This window comes from Hylaeus anthracinus, unplaced genomic scaffold, assembly GCF_026225885.1.
Source record: "Hylaeus anthracinus isolate JK02 unplaced genomic scaffold, UHH_iyHylAnth1.0_haploid 3, whole genome shotgun sequence".
Taxonomy (NCBI): Eukaryota; Metazoa; Arthropoda; class Insecta; order Hymenoptera; family Colletidae; genus Hylaeus; species Hylaeus anthracinus.
Window position 1 is genome coordinate 5,956,023 of NW_026535284.1, and position 13,060 is coordinate 5,969,082.

The following is a 13,060-nucleotide window of genomic DNA, read 5'->3' on the forward strand; positions in this document are numbered from 1 at the left end:
TGATATGTCAGGTGTTTATCTTTTATTCGTTATTCGAAATTTTTATTCAGATAAGAATTTCGCAAGAAATCTTGTATACAATATATAATGATTTAACTAACGATACAACTCTGAGCCCTACCAAACAGAAGACTACAAATAGCAATAACAAGTTTGAGAATTGGCCACACAAATCTAACCCATTGTTACAAAATAACAAAATCACAGCCAGCATCATGCACCTTTTGTGACGAACCTCTCACAGTTAAACATTTAATTGAAGAATGTCAAGGAATGCAGCACGATCGAGTAGAATTCAAACTTTTAAATAATATGCAGGCGATTCTCAACAGTAGAAACGAATTTCTCAATCTAGTAGATATATTAACGAAATATGTAATAATTTAATAAATGGTAATTGTATTTTGACATTAACGTGGTCACTAATAACCATGTAGTTGGTCTGACCTTAAACAAAGTAATTAAAAAAAAAATATATATATAATGATTTGTCTTTATTTCAACGTGAACGTATGCAGTTGTATGTTGTTATTGATCAAATAACGTTATTCAAATGATAAATAAGGGATTAATGTCTACTCGTTAAGGAATAATTAGAGTTTTAATTGTAGAATGAAAATAAAATTGCCACAGATTGTTTTTATCTATTGTATATATGGATATATTATATTAGGTACACTGGAAAGTAATGTCGTTTCTTTTACATTAAATTTAAACGAATTTTTAATAAATTTCTATTTTTAAACAATTACATAATCGTCCTCGTTATCAACAGCCTTTTGCCATCTAGTGTGCAAATTTCCAATGCCAGATTGATAAAAATCAATGAGCTGATGAGTGAAAAGACAAACATATAAAATTGCAAAAACGATATTATTTTCCAGCCCATCTAATGTATCCGTTATACATATATCCATTATTATATTATTCAGGAAAGGAAGAGTAAATTAATTTTTTATTGCAATAGTTGCTCCAAAAATTGCGGCGAGCAATGAGCTGATGAGAGAAAAAACAAACATTTAAAATTGTAAAAACGACATTATTTTCCAGCCCACCTACTAAATCCATTATTATATTACTCGGGAAAGGAAGAGTAAATTAATTCCTTATTGCAATAATTGCTCCAAAAATTGCTGTGGTCGCATTGTTAATAATGGAGTGACTTATAAAAAAGTGCATGCATCAAATTGACCAGCTTGGTAAAATTATTCCTAACGACTCTTTATTTTTTAAATCCATAATACATTTTTTATTCATCATACCTTGAAAAAAAAATTTAAATACGAGTAATAGAATGATATATCATACTCCGAATAATTAAAAATTGGACCAATCGGTTGAATAAACGTCGCGAATAAAATCGCCACACGTTGCTTATGTTCGTTGAGCATTATTCAGAGGAAGGTTTCGCCCCTTCCCCGATGGAAGACAAACGCGGACAAAAATGAACTCCGAGACGCACATTAAACGCACTTACCCGACTATATGCTCCTCCAGCTGCCTTGTACCTAGCAGCTGCTCCGACGCTGGCGGCGAGCAGCTCGAACACCGACGTCTCGACGCTCCCTCGAACACGCACAAGTACACGTTTCGGTCGAAGAACGCGAGGGCTCATTACTTGCGTTAATATAATTACGCACGCTCGTGGGGAGATAACCCGACGATTAATTTTATTGTTTGATATTTTACTTTAATTAAGGAGTATTCCTTTAATTACGGCGACTTGTTGGAGAGAAACTCTCAGTCTATCGCGAGGACGGGGGTGTGGAAGACTTAGGCATCGTAGGTATTCGCGAGGAGACACGGACCATTAGTATCTCGGCGATATTTATACTAGAGTGTTTGCTCGAATTGTCATTCTCTGGTAGATTTAATGATAGCGAGATCGTATTTAATAACGTGCAGTGCTTGATGAAGGGAGAGACTTCTTATCCGAATGAGAATCACGAGTTATGAGTACAAGATGATAGACATTTTTTGTTCGAGTAAAAGGTATAGAAAATGCAATATTGTCCATTGTATTGATACGTCCAAAGTTATTTTCAATATTATGTTTATTATACTAAGATTAATATAGGTCATGATATAGATTAATACATACAACTTTTATACACATCGTGTACGAGATAGCCAACGCTAATGCCTTAAATAAAGCTTCTCTAGCAAGGACAGATATAACAAACGAACCAATGTGCGACTGTGGTCAAGGGAAAGAAGGTATAGACCATGTAATATTCGAGTGTGGACTGTACAATTGGGAAAGAGACTTAATATATAGTAAACTAAGAAAAGAAATAGCCAAAGCAGGCGAATCAGTATATAGCTTATTAAGACTGAATAGTGTTAAAGTCTACAAAACAATTAGAGCATTCCTTAATGAAATAAAAAAAGTGATATAAAAACTAATATTAAAGTTAGAGTATAATAGATTAAAAAAAAATAATAATAATACAAACTTTGACTCCTTACGGACACAACTAAAGTACAAAGTATAAATAAGATAATGTGATTATAGAATAAGAAAAGACAGAATAGGCTACTGCGTTAGATAAAATAGTTAAAGGAAAATACAATCATAAATCAAAAACAAGATAATAGGTGTAGGTTAAATAAAGAAATCTGTTTTTGTTTGCGTTTTTATATATATTTTAATTTTGTATTTTAGTATTTCCTAAGAAACTTGTGATAATATATAAAATATTAGAAACGGTAATAGAAATATCTAAAATGTTTATGAGCTGTAACAAAAAGTTTATATTTTTATAAAGTGTAGAAAGGAATAGTGCAAATGTCAAGAGATTATCTGACGCGCTTAAATAAATAACTGGAACTGGAACCAACGCTTATGCCATCTACACACATCCATAATATACTCAATACGTATATACAGTGGGTGTAGAAAGTCTTCGTACACCGATCAATTTCCAAAAAAAACTGTGTAAAAGTGTAATTTATTAACTTATTTTTTATAAACAATGACATTCTACATATTCTCGGAAATCTCTAGGATAGATAGATTACAAAAAAAAAAAATAGCTATTTATGTAAGTCGCGAAATTAACAAGAAAAAAACAATTAATCGATAGAAATGTTGAAACAATAAATATTGAAGCACAACTGTTTAAAAGTACTTTACTGGAAATATGATTTTCTAATTCGTACGGAACAATAAACTAACGTGTCTACGTTACAAACTTTGCTGTAAATGGTTCGTCATAAGAATCGTACAAATACTTATTGCTTCTATACCTTTACCCACTTTTCGCATCTTTTCGTTAATGTCACAAATTATATTGACTAGTAAATGTTGTTTGGACTATATATATCTTAGAGATTTCCGAGAATATGTAAAATATCATTGATTATAAAAAAAGAAGTTAAGAAACTACAATTTCACAGAAAAGTTTTTTGGAAAATTGATCTGTGTACGAATACATTCTAGACCCACGGTATGTTAGTGTACACAATTCTTGTGCTTTGAAATAATATGGAATATATCTGATTTAAAAAATTTCTAATTGCCCACATCGACTAGACTGATCTACATTATTATTAAAAAATAAAATTCTAAAACCCCGTTTAGGAAAATTCTTCGTGTGCATAATCACATCTAAAGTGACTAAAATAATGATCAACTAGGAATAATAATCACAAATCATCCGAATGACGTCGTGTTTGGCTCCGTTATTCTCGAAACGGTTGTCATCAGTATACAAAAAATGCTTGCACATAGGCAAAGGAAAGGATATAAAAATTACTTTTCTAGTTAGTAATATCACCTTGGCGCGTGCCTTATCTCTGTCAGGATCCTTTCTCCAGGCGCAGATAATGTGAAGAGTCGTTTGCTCCGAGCAGTTTCGGGAAGTGTTGGGTATAGGAATGTAGATTGCTTGTACACACACAGCGCAGAAATATCGTTCCACCATTACAGATGCAGGAAACGTGTGTGCGCACCTGTCTTGTGCATCATAAGCCTTGAAATGATCGTCTTCCTCGTGGACACGTTTCGTGCATTTCTAGAATGAAGGATATCTCCGAGCGTACAAGTTTCGACGTCTGGCAGGTGGGCATCTGTCTAGGCATTTAATAATTCTTGTAAGAATGACAACTTTGTCATTTTAAACAAGCTACGATTTCTTATAGTGTTTTATGTAAATAATAGTTTGAGGCTGCATGATTATAGTTTCTTAATAGACATAGACATAACCTGTCTATGATTAATTTTTATATTAATGACTAGACTGCGGATCTTTATGCAAAATAAAATCTTCGCGAATGTGTTTACAAAAATTGATCCTGTATAGAAATTGATTTTATTCTGCAAATATTACGACATGAACTTTACTTTAAATCTTTATTATATTTTTGCATATTGTTTGCATTTTTTAGGTTCTTGGACATTCAAATTTCCTATAAATGCATAAAGATCCGCAGTCTATTAATGACATTAGTCCCAAAATGTGTATTTAAGGAACAACATATATGACAGAAAAAGTCTAGTAGAATGATTTCTCTAATAATGGGATAACTTCAAACAATACGTAACAAATTTCAAGTGGAATTTTCAATTTTCAACTAGGCAAAGCTAAAACTCACAATGCTTATATTGGAGCCAGTGTTAAAAAGTGAGTAAGCTAATACAGTTCTAAATTACAACGCATATACTATAGCAACTGGTGGTCCTGGATTATTTCATCAATTTTGAACCACTTAAAACGCCAAACATAGAAGCGACAGTGCTTATATTAGATCAGCGTCTAGAGATTAAGACGTAGCCAAGTTAAGCTAACACACCTCTGAATTATAACGAATTTATCATACCCACCTGGTGGACCTGAATTCATCCATCAATTTTCAGCCACACAAGCTAGAAACTCGTAATGGCCATATTCAACTAGGGTCTAGAATTCAAGAAGTGTTGAAAGTGAGTTAATGTACTTTTCCCTCAAAAAACAGTATACACCCTTGAAAAATTCTGATATTGACAATTTTATCCATCAAACTTCTAAATCACAGCACATAAACTATTGCAACTGGTGGTCCTGGATTATTTCATCAATTTTGAACCACCTAAAACGCCAAACATAGAAGAGACAGTGCTTGTATTAAGTGAACATTTTTTCTCCAAAAACAGTATAAACTCTTGGGAAATTCTGATATTGACAATCTTATCCGTCAAATCTCTAAATTACGAGGCATATACTATAGCAATTGATAGTCCTAGACTATTTCATCAATTTTGAGCCATCTAAAACCCTTGAAAAATTCTGATATTGACAATCTTATCCATCAAACTTCTTCCAATCTACTTTACAAAATTACGTCTGCTGGCATGCAATCAGCGACACAGGAGATTAACGCCACCCGCAATTACACGAGGAACGCGAAAATCTTCTTTTGGAAATACGTTTTCCTTATCCTCGTTCAGGATGAGAGCGATAAACTGTTCCAAATAATTTCAACGCGGCACTGGGAAGTCGGTGCGCATCGCACTTTCCTGTTGCGTCACGCATGCCAACGCATAACAGTACAACGTACGGTCTGCCACTAAGTGCACACACATACGCGCACACATAATCGTTTCAGAACGTCACCCGTTCACCTACGTGCGTACAAACGACGACCCGAACGTCTGGGATAAGGATCAGCGCACTCGTATGATTTAGCGTCAATTTCCATGACACGCAAAGCCTCCGCTTTACCCGTGACAATGATGTAGCGCCTATTAGGGAATGGTAACCGAGGTCAGGGGTTCCGTGCAGAGGATCGAAGGGAACGTTTATTAATAATTGGATTGCACCAAACGTTTAACCCCGAGGGGCAGTCCCTCAGGCCAAACGCGAAAAAGCTAACTTTTCCGAATTTTTTTTTATGGTATCTAATGTTTAGTGTAAATATCTTATACATGAGTTAAAAGTATATGCCTTGAACAATACTTTTGCATATTTTTATAGGAATACGGTAGTGTATGTAGAAAATATAAAAGTTCTTGTAACATGTTAGTGGGAATTTCCGAGTTCACGTGAGCAACGCAAAATCTAACGTTGCTTAATAATAATATTAACCCTTTGCACTCGAGAGGTGACTAGGTTTTCTTTAGGTTCATTTCATTTCTTTGGAACTCGATGTGTCAATAAAATGATTTTAGGGCTTGTTGAAGTAAAGGTGACCTGATTCTCAAATCTTAAATTAAGGATTTCATTTTCGAAGACAATCTAAGCTTAGCATTCATGACAATAGAATGCTAAGAAAGCATCTCGAGTTACTGACAGATACCAGAAAAAAAGGCCTCGAGTGCAAAGGGTTAATAATTAAGGCTAATATTTTTTCAAATAATTTAACCTGTACTTGTCGTTGGCGTATAAAGAGTAACAGGAGTTATAGAGAAATCACAAACACACACATTTCGAATGCATGTAAGGTCGATCCGAGATAGAGTCTCTTGGAAGGGACATGCCGCTTAGAGGAGGTCTTGGGTACTTAGAGAATCATTATGCCACTTTGAGAGGATTCAAAACATGGCGCCCAGGGACACATGCTCCTCTTACCCCTTCTTTGTCACAACTTGGTATCAAAGTACGATGCTTGAGAATGGACTTATATCAACATTCACACTGCCCGTTTATCGCCATCCAACCCCCAACCCCAATAACAACACCAATTATCACTACAGCGAAGTCTCTATAAATGCACAAGTTCAGTCCCTAGCTTGTGCATTTATGGAGACTTTACTGTATTATCAGAAACTTGACGGAACAACTGCTTCGTCGCGTGACAAGGTAACGTTAATCGTCGTCATCGTTGCCATTGCGACCTCTTAATACCTTTCAATAATTACGCGTCGGGCGGTAATTGGTGGCCACAAAAGGTCGCGCCGTAGCGAGTTTGGAAAAACATTCGGGGACGGGACCACAGTTATCGGGTGGGCATCTATCGCGTAATGGTCTCCCCGTTCGTTATCGTCATTTTATTTCTCCTTAATTGCAGACGTGCGTGCACGCCTGTTTCGTAATTAAACCAGGTATTATTTCCCAAACAGCACAAAGTACATGGTTCCATAAATTTCTCTGCGTATGCCAGTAAAGGCGTGAGTTCGTCGCTCTCCCGCGATAATTAATCACGCCCACGCCCATGTATCTGGCCGCAGTAATTACCTTTTGTCGAGCTGCGAACGAAAGTCAGAATCTGGCAACGCCGATTACCAACTTCATTAATTCGATACGTACAGAATAGTGGCCGGCGACCACGTTACAATTCCGTTATCGAGGGGTGAGCGAGGGGGGGGGGAGGTGGGAATCGATACATATTTTATTTGGGCTTACCGCAAGTTAATGGAAATAATTAGCCGGACGGTAAAATGCGGCAATTCATAAAGAATGACGTCGATGTCTATATGATGCATCTCTCCCTCTCACTCCTCTACACGGGACAAACAAATAATTATTGGAGCGTAATACGTAACAAATTTCAAGTGGAATACAAATTTTCAACTAGGCAAAGCTGAAACTCACAATGCTTATATTGGAGCCAGTGTTAAAAAGTGAGTAAGCTAATACAGTTCTAAATTACAACGCATATACTATAGCAACTGGTGGTCCTGGACTATTTCATCAATTTTGAGCCATGTAAAACGGTAAACATACAAGAGACAGTGCTTATATTAGATCACACCTCTTAATTATAAGGAATTTATCATACCACCTGGTGGACCTGCATTCATCCATCAAATTTCAGCCACACAAACTAGAAACTCGTAGTGCTCATACTCAACTAGGCTCTAGAAATCAAGAAGTGTCAAAACTGAGCTAACGTACTTCTAAATTCCGAAAAATGTTCTGTACCACACGATGGTCTGTACTCTCTCATCAAGTTTGAGCTACATAAATCTGAATCGCATAGTGCTCATATTAGACCAACCCCTGGGGGTCAAGTGTCCCAGCTAAGTTAACGAAGCTTTGAATTACAACAAATTTACCATACCACCTTGTAGACCTGATTTCATCCATCAATTTTCAGCTACACAAACTAGAAATTCGTAGTGCTCATACTCAACTAGGTTCTAGAATTCAAGAAGTGTCAAAACTGAGCTAATGTACTTCTAAATCACAACGCATATACTACATCACCTTGTAGACCTGATTTCATCCATCAATTTTGAGTCACACAAACTAGAAATTCGTAGTGCTCATACTCAACTAGGCTCTAGAAATCAAAAAGTGTCAAAACTGAGCTAACGTACTTCTAAATCGCGAAAAATGTTCTATACCACACGATGGTCTGTACTCTCTCATCAAGTTTGAGCTACATAAATGTGAATCGCATAGTGCTCATATTAGACCAACACCTGGGGGTCAAGTGTCCCAGCTAAGCTAACACACCTCTGAATTACAACGAATTTCGCATACAATTTTGCCCACCAAGAGCTCCTTGGTCTCGTGGTTTCCTCTTTCCTACCCGTCGTCCGTTCAAAGACAGCTGTCGACGGGTCGCGCGGCTGAGACTCTCTCTTCCACCAACCTCTTTCTCCCTGGATCGTATCATCGCCCTCCCTCTGTCCTTCAGACGTCGTCGTTCGTCTCTGTTCCTCGGTTACGAGCCTGGAGAAACGCGGAAGAACCTTGGCATTGGGCTCGCTCCTTCCGCTCAATTTAATGCGCGTCCAGCGTTGCGGTGGCCGCCGGCCGCATTTGCGAATCATTCACGCGGAGCGGGGAAGGACGGTTGAGAGAGACAACGGGAGTCGGCGATAAAAGGGATGAACGGTTGTACGTACGTCACGGTGGGAAAAAGAGCGAGAGACAAAGAATGAGGGGGTCCGTGGAGTGAACGGGGAGAAGGAGAAAAAGAGGAGGCGCATTGAGCTTTGATACCTACATAGGGTGAGCCCGGTACATACGGGGTACATACCGGACACACACACACGTACGTGAGCGGGCACATAACTATATGCACATACACGTACCTGTTGCTTATTGCATTGTTCCCCGGTGATGGTCGTTTCGTGTACGTGTACGTTTCTCATCTCTCTCCGCCTCTTTTCTCTCCCCCCCCCCCCCCGCGCGCGCGCCCCGGCCACCGTTATATAGCCAACAGCCACACTCGCCAACACGTCTCTGATCCGCCAACACAACCGTAAACAAAGTATATTTGCACAGGAGCGTGCACGTTCACCTCCTTTCCCGCGTATACTTATGCATACACGGGGTCCTCGGCGACGAGGAAGGCGCGCGCGTACGCGGAGCTAGATATTTATATATGCGCCGGATAAACGGTCGCGAAAGGGCGGCGGTGCTTTCGTGTGCGTCACAAGTACACGCCTAATGCCCGCAGATCTTGCGGGCTAAGCCGCCTGGCGCATTCATGGGCCCCCTCCCACGGTGTCTTCGCGCTCCTTTTGCCCTGGACACGAAGAGGAAGAGGAAGAGCGAGCGAGAGCGAAAGAGGACACACCGAATCCCTTTCTTCGTAGCGGGTCTGGCCCTTATGTGTACGGTCGGCGTGTTAACGTTTACGCGAGCCCACGAGAGCAGAAGTTTCTCCATTCATAACCGTGGAAGTGGATGCCGGAGCAATGGTCCCTCGACCGCCTTCGGGCTGTTGCACGTGTAGCGCACGTATATGTAGACACGGATCGCTCTTCACTCCGATGGTAAATGTAGGTTACGCCGGTGACGACTGCTCCCCGCTTGCCGCGTCGTCTCGTTGTTTGTGTTCGTCCCCCCTCGGTGTAGGTTAACCCATATCCGTGAGAATGCCCCCAAAGTCACGGGAAGCCGTCGTGTTGTTCCTGTGGCTGTCCTTCGTCGCGACTTCTCGACGTCGCCTTTTCAGGGCAAAGGTCACGTGCCACCTGATCTCCCTTTTTATCGTCTGTGTGTGTCGTGGATGTCCCTCGATGCCTGCCTTTGCCGTTGTTTTAAGAGATCTCCCCCGATCAACAAGACTTACTCTTGATTCTCTTTTGATCTGAAGGATAAATATGGTCGGGTGGGTTTCCTGAAAACAGCTGATCCTCTTTAAGTGGCCCTAGCGAGGGTCCACGCACAGCCATTTAATGAGGGCAAGGAATTTCCTTTACGAGGAATTTAATCGCTGTCTCAAAGCTCTCAGGCGCGGTTCAAAAGTTTCTTCAGACGTTCAGAAAGGGTTCACTTTTGTTTTATGATCTCTTAATGAACCTCTGCACCTCCACCTTTATAAATGAATTTCTTATAACGATAAATGCCTAATGCCAAAGGCTTGATTTAGTAGCCTAATGCCAAATGCTTGCAGTAGTCCTAAAAAAGTGATTGGAATAATTGTCCACCTCTTAGAGAAGTTATAAATGGCGCCTTAGTGTCACGTGCCCTTTCACCTCTCTTCTGTCACGAGCCTGGTTATTTGGTACCAAAGTATAATGTCTTCCTATTAGATCGATTACTATGCCTTCGGTTAAATCGTTTTGCGACTAATGTCCGCATTAACGAGATAATCTGCAGAGGATTCAACTTTCGATGATTTGGATGACGGCGGGGTTTTTAGTCGAAACAGTAGCCTTTGTGCGTCGCTATTGCGTGTGTTCACGCGGTAACCGCCATTAGCGTTTGAAACTAAATACTGTTGGGATGAACACCGTGTGTACTTGGCCTGGTTAACACTTCCATAATAGTCTGATTTATTTGTCCTGCGTTGTTTAGTGAGTCTACTGGAATGTAATTGCGTGTCCGACTGCCATTGTGAAGGACTGTTTCGAAGCGCGGAGAAACCATTCCGCTGTTTACGTCGTTTTCGATCACTTCTCTGCAAAAAGACCTAACACGATCCAACATTTATGGTCTGGACGATCTTTATTCTCTATTAACCCTTTGCACTCGAGGCCTTTTTTTCTGGTATCTGCCAGCAACTCGAGATGTTTCTTAGCATTCTATTGCTCTTGTATTCCGCTTGATTCGTTACTTTATTATTAGTTAACAAGTACAACGTCGAGCGAAATTGAACCAAGTTAACAAAAGTATACGCGTGGTACTGACTATAGGTCCTCGTGTTGAGACGGTTTGGACAATTCTCTGGTCAAAGGGAAAAGTAGTGGGCTTTGTAGGTTCGGAAGAGATAGAAAATGGAAGGCTAGGAATTATCTTAAGTTTAGTGGTCGAAAGAGGAGAGGTAGCGAGGTCGAGGTCCGGGATGACTGGTCAGGATGAAATCATCAGTTATCGAAGGAAGAAATTTGGAATGTTTGCTGCTGGATTTTGACGGAGGATGAGAAGAAGGCAGAGTTATCTTAACTAAAGGAAATATGAATTCTAACCTATCTAGATTTGAAATTAAGGCCACCTTTACCTCGCCGACAGTCATTTTATTGACACTTGGAGCTCCAAAGAAATTAAATCTAAAGAAACATTAGGTATCGTAGATTTGCTACGTGAAACCTAATGGTGACTGAGAATCACCTCTCGAGTGCAAAGGGCTAATACACCTAAGTTTCTTTCTCGTAGTTTCATCTCATCTGAACATTAGTTTACCACCGTTGCCATCTTGAACACCTTCAATTCAATTATCTTCATTTATAGTGTGGTCCTAATGAACCGTTTACACTTTTCCTGTAACATTGTTTGAGTGATAGTCCTGTCGGACTGTTAATATTTTCCTGGTTCGGTCTTGCTTGTGCAGATCCCAAGTCTTACACATACGTGTTTACATTTCATCAGTCTTACACGTACGTGTTTACAATTTACCAGTTCTACACATTAATTACATAGCTATATATAATATTAGAAAATTAGAAGAACAAAGAGTCTTATCAAAATAACATAAAGGTGAATCATCTTCCATTCTACTCATATTTCTAAATTCGCCGCTTTTGGGAACTTGATATATCGCTCTATATATCTTTCGTTTATCCAGAATGATTAACGTATATACATCCTCTCCTACCTCTTCTATTTCCTTTTTCAGCTTTTCTCTGAACTCTAGTCTATGAGAATTGTGTAAAGGACATTCAAAAACCACATGGTTTATAGTCTCTTTTCCCATACCACAATCACATCTTCCATTTTCTATAATATTTTTACGCGCTAGCGATTCTTTTAAATTATAATAATTCGCTCTGATTCGTGAAATGGCTCTAATAACTTCTCTGCTTAATATTCTCTTGTATTTATTAAACCAAGGTACATATTTACTTCTCTATTTATTATTCCAAAATGTTTCAAAATACTGTCTGCCCTTTGTAATTCCTATTTCCTCTACGCTGCTTTGGAATCTTGAACACCTTTCAATTAAAGATTTCAATGTTTTTCTTTTTCAGCAGAAGAGCAAGCGGTTCCCATGGGAGTACATGCAGAAGAAGAGCTTGAAATTGTACAGCAGAGCGAACGAAGCAGGCACGACTCCATTGGAAAGGAATAGGCCGAAGGACGGCCAACCTGACAAGTGGCGCCGCGTCGGTTAATCCTCTCGGCGTAGGCCGCGAAGTTTGGTATAAGACAGCACACGCCTCATCTTTCTCCCACTGTCTCCCTCCTTGTTCTTCAGGTCGGATCGAGTATTCCGAAAGTACTTGCCGCGGTGTACGTGTACACAACCAGAGTGCAAAATCGAAGGCAAGAGTGGGTGGCGCGGGAGGAAAGTAGGGTGGTAGGTGAGAGAGAATCCAGATAGAGCCGCGCAACAGGTTCCCTAAAGCTCGAATGACACGCTTCGGGGATTTTCGCGAAACGACTGTTTTGCGTCCCGCACGATCGCCCGACGACAGTCACCGCCGCGTAGGGGAACGAAACGTTCAGCTGCCTTTGTTATTCGAGCGGTTTCGTCGCTGCGTCTCCTTCTTGTAATTTGTCTTACAGCTTTCGTGAACTTGCTCATCGTTAAATTGATGTTTTGAAACGTACAGGGTTTGGATTAACGGGATGACATACTCGTATAACCCGTCGCGCACTTGCCTCTTTATCGACAAAATCCTTGGCGAAGAGGATCTACGTAAAAGGGAATGCTACCGAGACTCCTTTAATGGGATTCGGATGTTTGTTATTTATACATCAACGTATTCGGGAATAATTGAAGAAATTTAAATGTAGTTCTT

General features: G+C 39.6%; 1 long non-coding RNA gene across 1 annotated transcript in view; it reads left to right on the top strand.

Annotated features, from left to right (window-relative positions):
- Positions 1-12,633, top strand: part of LOC128894086 (uncharacterized) — a 111,860-nt gene extending 99,227 nt beyond the window's left edge. Inside the window, exon 4 of the long non-coding RNA XR_008461454.1 lies at positions 12,290-12,633. This is a non-coding gene — a long non-coding RNA (uncharacterized LOC128894086). The remainder of the gene's footprint in view (positions 1-12,289) is intronic.
- Positions 12,634-13,060: the final 427 nt, after the last annotated feature.